Here is a 13,546-nt window from a genome sequence, read left to right on the forward strand (position 1 = left end):
TCGGAGATGACTGAGCACACACACACATACTCTGCTGCTAAGTTGCTTCAGTCGTGTCTAACTCTGTGCGACCCCAGAGACGGCAGCCCACCAAGGCTCCCCCGTCCCTGGGATTCTCCAGGCAAGAACACTGGAGTGGGTTGCCATTTCCTTCTCCAATGCATGAAAGTGAAAGTGAAGTTGCTCAGTTGTGTCCGACTCCTCTCGACCCCATGAACTGCAGCCTACCAGGCTCCTCTGTCCATGGGATTTTCCAGACAAGAGTACTGGAGTGGGGTGCCATTGCCTTCTCTGCATACATACTCTATTTCTTCTCAAAAAAGAATATTTAATGGAAGCATAACTCCTACTCCTGAACTTTTCTGAAGCACAGGTATTAATTTAGCAGATTGGGAATGTAAAACGGCATTCAGACCCCAAGAATAGTATATTGAAATGTGTAGGCATGAGTGAGCACATGCAGTAATCTGCAGGTAGTCTCTGTGATGTTTGTAAAGACAAGCTTGAGAGAGGTCTGACTCCTCACTCTATGCAAACCTACACACTTCTAGTATTTTGATTTTTTTTTTCTTTCTGCCTGAAGAACATCCCTTAAAATTTCCTTTTGTATGGCTATGTGAGCAAAGATTTATTTTATTCCTATATGTATTTGGGTTTATTTCTAGATTTTCTATTCTGATACCTTAATATGTATATCTGTACTTAACTGGTTTCATACATTTAATAATGTTTTAATATCTAGTCACATTAGTCTTCCCCTTATTACTCTCCTTTTCTAGATTTTTTTTCCTGAAAAGTCTTGTTTTCTATTTTTTCCATGTGATCTTTAGAATTAGCTTGCCATGTTGTCTAAAATTCTGGTATTTTTATTTGGATGACATTAAATTTATATCTTTAATTAGGGAAAACTGACTTCTTTATAGTATTGAATCTTCCTATCTAAGAGTAAGAGGTGCCTTTATATTTTGTCAAATGTTCTTTTGTGCCCTTCTTACAGATATTACCCATTTCTTGCTAACCTCTTTTCTAGTGAGTTTACCTTTTATTATTATTTTGCACTTTAAATGTGATCTTTTCCAATATAATTTCTGATTGGATGTATATTTGAAAGCTGTTGATTTCTCTTATATTAGTTTTTGTACTCAGCTACCTTACTTTAAGTAGACTTGTGGAGCCACCATTTCACATTCCTACCTGAGTGCTGAGTGTTCACTTCTTCACTTCCTCATCCTCTCTGTATTGTCTGATGCCAGCTGTCCTGGTGGGCGTGAGGTGGGTCTCAGTGTGGATTTGGTCTGAGTTGCCTTGGTGACTGATGCTGTTGAGTATCTTTGCATGGGCTAAAGAGCCACTCAAATGTCTTTCTTGGTGAACTTACAAACTTTTGCCCATTTTTAATTGGGTTGTCTTTTATTTAGTCCAAAGAATTCTTTATATATTTTGCATACAACTCCTTTATCAGATGTATGATTTTCAGATATTTTTTCCCAGTCTGCAAATTTTCTTTCCATTTTTAAATTTTTTAGGCCATGCTGTGTGGCGTATGGGATTTGGGATCTTAGTTCCCCAACCAGGGGTCAAACCCGTGCCCCCTGCATTGGGAGTCTTAACCACTGGACCACCATGGAAGTCCCTTCTTTTCAATTTCTTAAGAGAGTCTTTTGAAATGCAAAGATTTTTATTGCTGATAAAATGCAGTTTAGCAGTTTTCCCGTGTATAGACTGTGCTTTTGGTGTCACGTAACCTTCAGCAAATTAGGAATAGGGGGAAACACATTCAATTTGATAAAGAACATCCACAAAATACTTACAGGTAACATTATACTTTGGAAAAGGGAATGGCAACCTACTCCGGTATTCTTGCCTGGAGAATCCCATGAACAGAGGAGCCTGGTGGGCTACAATCCCATGGGGTTGCAAAGAGTAAGACACGACTGAGCGACTAATACAACAACCACCACCTTACCTTGAATTCTTTTTTGGTTTGTACTTTTTGCGGTTGATTCTTTTGATTTTGGGGAGAGGTTTTTGAGTATGTGAGCATATCATCCACAGAAGTCAGTATTACTGTTTTCTTTTTGATTTTTACCTCTAATTTCTTTTTTGTCTGTTTATATTAGATAGTATCTCCAAAATGATGCTGAGCAATAGAATTGATAGGTCTCAACTTAGCACGTGATTATTTTTATAGATGTGTGAGAAATTCCCTTATAAAAATGTATATAATTCATGTGAGTAAACTTCAGTAAATGAACATCTATATTGTTTCCAGAGTTCTGTTACAAATCATACAGTAATTAAATATTAATATTTTGACACAAAGAAGTTTTTAAATTACTGTAAATCAAGTCTGTAATTATATTTTTTATTTTTCATAATAATATTAGCTAACATTTATTGAGCTTTACTATGCAGACCATAATGTGTTAAATGCTTTACCTACCCTTATTATTGCCATTTTACAGATTTCAAATAGCTTCTGCAAGGTAACCTAGCAAGTAAGTGGTTGAACCAGGATGCAGACCAGGTCTGTTTTGTTTTTCTTTCTCCATTTACATATTTTATTATTTATTTTTATTTTTAACTTTGTTATAGAACACTTTAAACATATATATGAAAGGAGAAAGAGTGGTAGAGTGAATCCCTGTATACATCACCATTTTCAACAATTACCAACATTTTCCAATCTTGTTTCGTCTATCCCTTCTCATTTTTTTCAGTGTTTTAAAGCAAATCCCAGATATCACTTCATAAATATTTCATTATATTTCTCTGAGTGAGAAATTTTTTAATATAACCACCATGCCATTAGTACATCCAACAAAATTAATAGTTATTTCTTAGTATCATTTAATATTTAGCCCATTTTAAAACCTCTCCAATCATTTACTGGTGTTTTTTTACTGTTAGTTTTCTCAAATTAGTATCCAAACAGTTTTATGCATTGCATGTATTTCCGAAGTCTCCTGTATTTGTTGACAGTCACCTCCTCACCCTGCCCTCTCCCCACACACACCTACTTTTTTTTCTTGTAATTGATTCCATGGAGAAGCCAGATCATTTGTCCGATAGAATGTCTCATACTCTGCATTTGGCTGACTGCTTGCTCTTTTGGAATCCAAGGTCCTAGTGCTCTTAGCTATAATATACTCTATTTCTCATTATCTTTCATAGATGTTGTGAGGAGGATATGAAAATTTACAAGAGACAGCCCATTAACTTTCAGTGGCACAGATATTATAATACTACTGGGCAGTTTTATTCTTTTATAGTACACATCCGTCTTGCTGAATTTTCAGGCTCTAATACTCTGGAAAAACCTTTAAAATACAGCTTAGTTTGTCCATGGACTTCAGGAATTTGATTCTTCACTTCTGGGCATTTATAGCCTAAAGTCTGCTTTCCTGTGACAACTTAAGGAAAAACATACAAGGTGAAAGTTGTGAGTTACGTTTTATTCACGGAGCTTACTGAGTACTATAGCCTGGGAAACAGCCTCTCAGTTGCTATAAGGGGACTGCTCCAAAGAGTTAGGGGGAGGAGCAAATATGTATATGAATTTTCTTAGCTGGGAAATACACATAGTCAAGCATACATCTTGTCAAAAAATTACTGCTAACTACAAAGAATAGGTATGTCAAGTTAATAATTTTAGTGCTTTTCTTTATATCGAAAAATCAATCAATCTTCCTGACCTTGTCTTAGACATGACACTACAAATATAAGTAACAACAATGAAATAAATTTGACTTCATCAAAATTTAGAACTTTTGTACATCAAAGTATCACTCAAGAGAGCCAAAAGACAACCCACAAAGTAGGAGAAAATGTCTGCAAATCACATATCTGACTAAAAATATAATATCCAGAATATATAAAGAGCTGCAACTCAACAATAGAAAACAACCCATTGCAAAAATGGGCAAAGGATTTGAATGAGCTTTTCTCCAAAGATGTACAAATGGTCAATAAACACATGAAAATATGCTCATCACCAGACTTCAGAGAGGGCTTCCCTCATAGCTCAGTTGATAGAGTCTGCCTGCAATGCAGGAGACCCTGGTTCGATTCCTGGGTTGGGAACATCCCCTGGAGAAGGGACAGGCTACCCACTCCAGTACTCTTGGGCTTCCCTTGCAACTCAGCTGGTAAAGAATCCATCTGCAATGTGGGAGACCTGGGTTTGATCCCTGGGTTAGGAAGATCCTCTGGAGAAGGGAAAGGCTACCCATTCCAGTATTCTGGCCTGGAAAATTCCATGGACTTGTATAGTCCATAGGGTTATAAAGAGTCAGACACAACTGAGCGACTTTCACTTTCAGCCTTTAGAGAAGTACACATCAAATAATGAAATACCACTTCACGCTTATTATGGTGGCTATTACAAAAAAGCAAAAAATAGCAAGTGTGGGAACAATGTAGAAAAATTGGTACATTGTTGGTGGAAACATAAAGTGCAACTGTTGTAAAAAGTAAAACATAGAATTACCATATTGTTCTACTCTAGGAATTTTACTGTGAGATATACATCAAAAAAATTGAAAACATGGACTCAGATACTTGTGTACTAATGTTCTTAGCAACATTATTCACAATAGCAAAAGGTAGAAATAAAGTATGCATCAACAGATGAATAGACAAAATGTGGTATATATATGTACACAATGGAATATTATTCAGCCTTAAAAAGAAATGAACCATTGATACATACTACAACATGAAAGAACAGTGCAAACATGATAAGTGAAATATGCCAAACACAAAAGCACAAATGATTCATTAAATGCCTTATATGAGGCATTTAAAAATAGACTAATTCATAGAAACAGAAAATAGACTAGAAGTATAGGCAGGGGCTGGCTGTGTTCAGTCTCTCAGTCATGTCTGACTCTGTGACTTTGCCTGCCATGCTCCTCTATCCGTGGAATTTTTCAAGCAAGAATACTGGAGTGGGTTGCCGTTTCCTCCTCCAGAGATTCCCCCTGACCCAGGGATCGAATCAGTGTCTCTTACGTCTCCTGCATTGGTAGGTGGATTGTTTACCACTGCGCCATCAGGGAGTAGAGAGCAAAATCCTAAGTTATTGTTTAAAGAGTACAAGTTTTCTGTTTGGAATGATGAACAGTTTCTAAGTAGGGGAGGTTATGAGTATGTTGGGAAAAGGAAAATACTGGAACTCTTTGTACTTTTAGCTCAATTTTGCTGTGACCCTAAAACTGCTCTAAAAAGTCTATGTTTTAAAAAAATTTCTGGAAATAGATTGTGGTGATAATTACACAACATTGTTAATTTACTTAAGGCCACTTAATTGTATACTTAAAAATAGCTAAAGTGGTAAATTTTATGTTATGTATTGTTTACTAGAATTTAAAAATGAACCAAGGAGAGAAGTTCTAGCAACTATTTAAAGCTTTATTATCTAGCCATGTGATTTTGAATCAAACATTGCTCCATGTTTATTAATAACTGTTTTGTTGTTATTCCTGTCTTCTCTGTTTCTCTTATAATCCATATTAGAAAATTCTGTCTCTGTCTTCAAAATGTGCTTTGGCCACTTCTCTACCTCAACCACAACCCCTGCCCACAGTTTGAATCCCTGTCACTTCTCGCCTGGATTCTGTGGTAGACTTACTAACCTCCCTACTTCCATGCTGCACGCTCTGTACCCTGTAGTCTCTTCTCTGGGCAGCAGGTCATATCACTGCCCTGCACAAAGCCCTCCCATTAAACTATCGTGTATTTAACATGCCAGACACTGTTCTAGGACAGTGACAAAAATCTATGACCTCATGGAGCTTATATTTTAGTGAATTTAGAATACAATGCAAATTCTTAAGTGACCTACAAGCATGTTATGGTCCCAGGTTACCTCTCTGACTTCATTTTAGGCCATGGCCTTGTGGAAAACAGTTCTATAAACAAGATTAGAATTCTGTTAGAAAGGAAGTAAGGGGTGAGTAGTTGTGGTTAAAAAATATTCATGCTTATATTGAAAAAATGCTTACCAAATTTCCCTCCCCAGTGAGACAACCTATGATGTTATCTGGATCCTTTGTTCAGGTTCAAGATGAAGAGTTTTGACTGATGTATGTTGTCTTCCTCATCAAGTTTGGATATGGCCCCTTGAGGTCTGGCAACCAAAACTTGTCTATATCTAACATATCTAAAAAATGGTGGAGAAAAATAGAATAACTACAATGGAAGTCTAATTCTGGAAAGGAGAGAATGGATGAAAAATAGAACAGTTATCGTTGATCCATAGCATACATTATACCCAGCGGGGCTAGAATAAGGAAGACTCCCCCTTCCCTGGTGGTGAAGTGAGTTTCTTGGCCAGCCAATTGGCAACCACCAAATTTGTTCTCTCTAGGGATCTTCTTTATTGGCCCCTGGTTCTTCCTGCTAGATAATCTTGCTTGTTCTTATTCTTCATGGCTATACCAGAGGTGGTGGTGGTGACTGTTTTGTTGCTAAGTCATGTCTGACTCTTTTGTAACCTCGTGAACTATAGCCCACCAGGCTCCTCTTTCCATGGGATTCTCCAGGTAAGAATACTGAAGTGGGTATTTCCTTCTCCAGGGGATCTTCCTGACCCAGGGATTGAACCTGTGTCTCCTGCAATGCAGGCAGATTCTTTACCACTGATCCCCCTGTAGGTATGGAGTTAATGCCCTTTCTTGAGACTGACTACTCAGCTTTAGCTGTGGTACAAGTTGGGAGCCTAGAAAGGCAATAGACTGATAGGCCTGGGGATTCTTTGTCAAGTTTCTATAGCAATTCAGTAGCCCTTGGTTCAATTCCTCCTGCTAGTTCCTGCAGCCAAATATTTTTTTCCTAGTCACTATAGCCAGAGGATGCAAAGTTCTGATAGTCTAGCCTTGGGTCCTACACCCACCCCTGGAGCTGGTGGGGGAGTTGCTTTTCTCTTAACCCAATGTGTGTGGGGGGGGTAGGGGGTGGGTCCCTGTTTTATCTTATTTAAAAAAAAAAATTTTTTTTTTAGTCCATGGGGTCACAAAGAGTTGGACACGACTGAGCGACTAAGCGTGTGAGCTAATATGACTAGGCAGCCTATCTATTGATGGGTGGGGCTGTATTCCAGTCTATGGGGTGGCAGAGAGCCAGATATGACTTAGACAACAGCAAGACTCTTGAGAGTCCCTTGGACTGCATGGAGATCAAACCAGTCAATCCTAAAGGAAATCAACCCTGAATACTGTTGCTGAAGCTCCAATACTTTGGCCACATGATGCAAAAAGCCACGTCAGTGGAAAAGACCTCATGCTGGGAAGGATTGCAGGCAAAAGGAGAAGAGGGCGACAGTAGATGAGATGGTTAGATAGCATCACCCGCTCAATGGCCATGAATTTGAGCAAACTCTGGGAGATAGTAAAGGACAGGGAAGCCAGGCGTGCTGCAGTCCATGGGGTTCCAAAGAGTTGGACATGCTTTAGCAACTGAACAACAATACATACAATCATTTTCAAGCAGATTATATTGCACACTAACATGTTCTTTTCATCAGTGCATTGTTAAACTAAAAGTGGAGAAGTAACATATTAAGGAGAAATAATGGGAGACCTATGTTTCTGAATAAATTGAACAGCACAGAAATAAAGGAAATTAGAAGATTCACGCAGTTCAGCTCTTTTAATCAGCCAGTCAGCTTGCTGGCAACAAGGCAAGGCTTTCGTTGAGAAAGATCCTGTGGAGTAGGCTTGTGGTTGCCAGTGATCTCTGTCTTATCTGGAACTGCAATAGGAAGTTGCTTGTTCTTCATTTTTGCCATGTTGTAATCCCCAGAATTGAAGTATTTTTTCCCTTTCTGCAAACATTTTCTTAAAAAATCTGAACCTCTAGGCTTTTGTCCCAGATGAGGATCCCTTGCTATTAATTTTACTTTTTCAGCTTTCTCTGGACTCGTCACTTTATCTTCCAATTCCTTCTGCTTCTCTGTGGAGGCTGCCTCAGAGACTTCCTTGAACATATTGCTTGTTCCCCCTTGTCCTGCTCTGCCTGATTTCAAATAAAGATGATATTACCACAAGAAGGGGAAATGATGGCTTGGTGAAATAGACAAATAATGTACACTGTAAGACATGCTTTAGCTCTAATATTCTCCACTCCTGTGGAGAAGACAGATGTTGCTCACATCTATTGCTTGTGACACATTTCCATGGGTACACTCACGAAATAATGTCAGTCTCTGGTAGCTATCCATAAACTTCCCTTTCTTCCCCCAGAAAGCATATTGGAATGTACATATATTCTTTCAAAGTGATGCTATTACAGAGATAACCTGAATCTAATTAATTTTAAATGTATCACTTGTAAATTTTGGTACTTCATTATTACCGACAAATTTCTGAGACTTAAGTTGGAATTGATTATAACTCATCAAGTGTGTCACAATTGTTATACATTTGTTGAGGGAAGGGTCTCGTTTTTGGTACCCCAGTACTCCTGAGTAATGTTTTGATATCTTGGTAAAATTAACCTTCTTTCTTTGAGCACACATTGCCAAGTGACCAAGGTGGGCACCCAAGACAATGGGGGATGTCTACTGGATCAAATATTTTCAGAATAATGCACCAAGCAGATAATTATATAGGAAGTATTAGGAATACTGTAGATTTTCAATATAAAATGTCTGTTTTCCTCAGTGCTTCAAGAATCCTGTTTTCTTTCTTCAGAAAATGTAAACTGGATAATTTTGACATAGAGCTAATTAATTGTCTAGTCTCCCATACTGTACTAAGTATGAGAGGATATTGGACCATGTTCCCATGGCATGTGGGATCTCAGTTCCCCAACTGAGGATCAAGCCCATGCCCCGTGCAGTGAAAGCCTGGAATTTTAACCACTGGACCTCCAGGGAAGTCCCTATTAAGTGTATTCTTCTTACCTTTGTGTACTTCTGGGACAGAAGGGTCAGTAACAACTGAACTATTTTAACTATGGAAATAATGTCTGTTATTAAATTCCCAGCACAAAATTAATCACTTGGGTAAATTAACAGAGGGTAAAACTAGCATCGGTATCATCCTAAAAATCAGTCTTTTTCTGTAAAACCACGTAAGATAGTTCCTCAGAGAAACTTGAAGCAGCTGGCTTTCAGGGTGCATAAGCCTACGGGGTGGTGTCTTAAAACCTGGAGAAAGCATTAGGCTTCCTTATTCTGCTTTCATTTCCCTTTTTGGCATCATTCTGGAGCTGTTTCCTCATCTGTGATGGAAGGGAAGCAGCAGGCTAGAGATTTAATAATGTACTATTGCAGATTTCCTCTCTAAAAAACAAAACTGTAGTTAAATGTGCAACAACAAGTATGCCCCATTTCAAAGGAGACTACTGTGCAAAAATCCAGTTTACAGGTTTGGAAGGTTGCAGGGTGAGCTTCATTTTATAACATGCAGCAAGTGTACACAAGGGTAGACTTATGTAATAACGTATTCCCCTAATGTTTTTAAATAGTATGTTTGTTTATAGACTTTTCTATACCAGGAGGGGAGCAAAAGAAGCAGACAAACCTGAGGCTGGCTAAAAAGCCTCAGAAGACACGGCCAAATGGGTGATGTATCAGAAGTGAAGATAAAACATGTAGAAGATAATAATTAGAAAATTAATCCAATAAATATTTCTTAGTTTTTGCTTAAACATGTATTAAACAAAACAATACAAAATAAGACAGGATTCTGTATTCCCAAGGCAGCATCACTATCTTATGTGATGGAAATAGAGAATAAGTTCAGAATTGCATGGTACAATTTGTTTCTTAAAAGTATATGGAATATATGTATAACTGAATCATTTTGCTGTACGTCTGAAACTAAAACAACATTGTAAATCAACTTGTCTCTAATATACAATAAAAATTAAATTTAAAAAGTATATAGAAATGGAAGATGGTGAAGTAGCCAGAGAAGACCAGGAAAGGCAATATTTGGGAAGCAGAACTTGCAAGGTAGAGAGGTCAAGGGGTGGAGAGAGCCATTTCAGAAAGACACAAATGACTGTGTAATGTGGGGGCTCACAAGAGCAACTTGACTACAGCAGAGGGTGAACATTTCTAAAAATCTACTCTTAATTGATTGTGAGACAATGCAGCAGGCTACAGAAAGCATTTGTAAAAATGGTGCGATAAAAATGCATTTTAGGACTTCCCTGGTGGTCCAGTGGTGAAGAATCTGTCTGCCAATACAGGAGACACAGATTCCAGTCCCTGATCCATGAAGACCCCACATGCTGCAGGGCAATTAAACCTGTGCACCATGCCTTCTGAAGACTGCTTGCCCTAGAGCCCATGCTCTGCAACAAGAGAGGCCACTGCCATAAGAAGCCCAAGCATCACATCTAGAGAATAGCTCCCTCTTGCTACAACCAGAGAAAGATTGCGTGCAGCAACAAAGACCCAACACAGCCAAAAAAGAAATAATAAACTTTTAAAAAATGTGTCTTAAGAGAACAACTTGGTAGTGATGTACAGGATGAAATTGCAAGGTAGATTGGGTTGAAGGCTGTTGAAATAATTTAAATCATGTCAGTACATATTTATTGAGTTCCTACTGTATCATTGCATTCTATACTATGGCGGATACAAAAATGAGTAAGGTACACCTAGTTTCTGTACTTAAGGGACCAGCTGGTACATGTGTATGGCCCAACTGGTATATTTGTATGGCCAATATACAAATAATTGTGAGATTAGATAGAGAATTAAGAGAATGATGAATGGTTTTTCTGGTCTCAGAATCTATGAGTTTGCCACAACAGAGCCTCCAAGTACTGTAGAGACTCAAAAAGAGACATTAAGCTAGGGATAAAGAAAGATTTTTTTTGGATAGAGATGGGCCATGAAGGAGAAATGGGATTTCAAAAGGCAGTGATGGGGAAGGAAATTCCAGAAAGTGGGAAGCAAAATGATTTGTTGGAAAAGTACTACTTTAAACTTCAATCCCAGGTCAGCAATACCAGGTTTTGAAAGGCAAAATATACAGCCTCTCAGAACTTGAATTTCCCCTCTGTTGAGTGACAGTGAATTGAAAGTCACTCAGTCGTGTCCAACTCTTTGTGACTCCATGGACTATACAGTTTATGGAATTCTCCAGGCCAGAATACTGGAGTGGGTCACCTTTCCCTTCTCCAGGGGATCTTTCCAACCCAGGTCTCCCACATTGCAGGTGGATTCTTTACCAGCTGAGCCACAAGGAAAGCCCAAGAATACTGGAGTGGGTAGCCTATCCCTTCTCCCGGGGACCTTCCCGACCCAGGAATCAAACCAGGGTCTCCTGCACTGCAGGCAGATTCTTTACCAACTGAGCTATAAATGAGGAGAATAATCATCCTACCTCACAGCAGTGAGAAGATTAAATAATAATATACAAAGACTATAGCACATTGGAGAAGGAAGTGGCAACCCACTCCAGTATTCTTGCCTGGAGAATCCCATGGACAGAGGAGCCTGGTGGGCTAAGATCCATGGGGTTGCAAAGAGTTGGACACAACTGAAGTGACTTAGCATGCACGCATGCACATAGCACATTCACTGGCATGTAATTGGTGCATCCAACAAACATTAGGTAGGACTGTTAAAATAATAAAGTGTGGAAAAAGTGCAGAGGATAATAAGCATAAATGTCCTTGAAACATGAAGAAAGCTAGCTGCTTTGAGTGTAAGATTTATGTATGAGAAGAGCTGCCTTAGTCTGACTGCTATAAATACCATAAACGGAGTGGCTTATAAATGTGTGTGTGTGTGCGCTCCGTCATGTCCAACTCTTTGCAACCCCATGGGATTGTAGCCCACCAGGCTTCTCTGTCCATGGGATTTTCCAGACAAGAATACTGGAGTGGGTTGCCATGCCCTCCTCCAGGGGATCTTCCTGACCCAGGAAATGAACCCATGTATCCTGCATCTCCGGCATTGGCAGGCAGATTCTTTACTGCTGAGCCACTTGGGAAGCTTATAAACAACCGAAATTTATCTCCTCACAGTTCTGGAGGCTGGAAAGTCCAAGATCAAGACGCTGGCAGATTCATTGTCTGGTGAGGCTCCCTTCCTGGTTCATATATGGCTGTCAGTGAACACATGGTGAGCTGTGTCCTCCAAGATGAAAGGGGTAAGAAAGCTCTCTGGGCTGGGAGTGTTCAACATAAACCTGCCGTGGTCTGTCATATTAGAAAAGAGTCCATTAAAGAGCACTAATGTCGTGCCAAATATAGGGACTCAGGACTCAGAAGCCATTTTGAATGTTTTCACTGACCGAAGATGGGACAATACGAGAAACATTAACTGTAAAGCTGCATTGAATTGAAGCACATAAAATATGGTTAAACCCATGAATTCATAATGATACAAAAATAACTCAAAGGTTTCCAATGTTCAGACTGTATTTGGAACTCAGAACAAACTTTTTTTTAATGTTTAAGATAGGGAAATATAAATATTGACATGTTTGAGAACATTAGATGTAATAATGGTATTGGAATTTTATTTATTTCAGAGTCTTTATCTTTTAGAGATACACATTGATATATTTACATGTGAAATAACCTGATGTCTAGTATTTGGTTCAAAATAATCTGGGTAAGTGGGAAGGTAAATAAAACAAGATTGGCCACATATTGATAATTGTTAAAGCAGGATAATGGTCTCATGGGGCTCACTTTACCGTATCTCTATGTTTATTTATGTCTAATTATCCACAATAGAAATGTTTTTTTTAAACAAAAGCTAGGTGCATATAGCTGATTTTGCTGTACAGAAGAAACTAACAACACTGTGAAGCAATTATACTCCAATAAAACTTGTTAATAAAAAAAAGCTAAATGACCATAAGTATGAACATGTCTACTACAGATAAGAATATTAAACATTGTAATGATCTTGAGTCTTCCCAAATTTATAACATGTGTATTGAACATATTTATGATACATATGTCTTCTCTAGTGGCTCAGATGGTAACGAGTCTGCTTGCAATGTCGGAGACCCAGGTTTGATACCTGGGTGGGGAAGATCCCCTGGAGAAGGGAATGGCAACCCACTGCAGTTTCTTGCCTGGAAAATCCCAAGGACAGTGGAGCCTGGTGGGCCCCCATCCTTGGGGTCACAAAGAGTCGGATAAGACTGAGCAACTCACTCACTCACTCACTCATGATATATATACTAATTCAATATAGATATAAATTTAAATAAACTGACAGAAGTTTTCAGAAAGCTTGATAAACTGATTTTTAAAACTCACGTGGAAAAGTTAACAGGCACAAAACATTAAGACAACTTCGAAAAAGAAGAATAAACATAAGAGTGACCGACCCTGTTAGACATCAAAACATATTCAAAGCTATTTTAATTAAAACCCTGTGTTATTGAAGGGACAGTAGGAAAGAGAACGCATTAGTGAGCTCAGAAACTGACCCATGGATAAACGGAAATTCTCATCTGTGAGAGTTAGACAACAGTAGATCATGGATGAGTTGTGTTAAAAACAATAAAGCAGTTTTTCCTAGGAAATCATGGAGGAAACCTGGAGTTCAGGAACTTAATCC

At 38.6% G+C, this 13,546-nt stretch overlaps 1 protein-coding gene and 1 pseudogene across 1 annotated transcript in view; one reads left to right on the top strand and one right to left on the bottom strand.

Moving 5' to 3' along the window:
- The window catches only part of CTSK (cathepsin K), a 29,524-nt gene that overhangs the window by 15,613 nt on the left and 365 nt on the right, over positions 1-13,546 (top strand). Inside the window, exon 8 of the transcript XR_011565691.1 lies at positions 11,992-12,116. The gene's annotated coding sequence lies outside the window, so the exon portion shown is untranslated. The remainder of the gene's footprint in view (positions 1-11,991; positions 12,117-13,546) is intronic.
- On the bottom strand, positions 7,655-7,987 carry LOC139182126 (cAMP-regulated phosphoprotein 19 pseudogene; annotated as a pseudogene).

Source organism: Bos indicus, chromosome 3, assembly GCF_029378745.1.
Source record: "Bos indicus isolate NIAB-ARS_2022 breed Sahiwal x Tharparkar chromosome 3, NIAB-ARS_B.indTharparkar_mat_pri_1.0, whole genome shotgun sequence".
In the NCBI taxonomy this organism is placed as follows: domain Eukaryota; kingdom Metazoa; phylum Chordata; class Mammalia; order Artiodactyla; family Bovidae; genus Bos; species Bos indicus.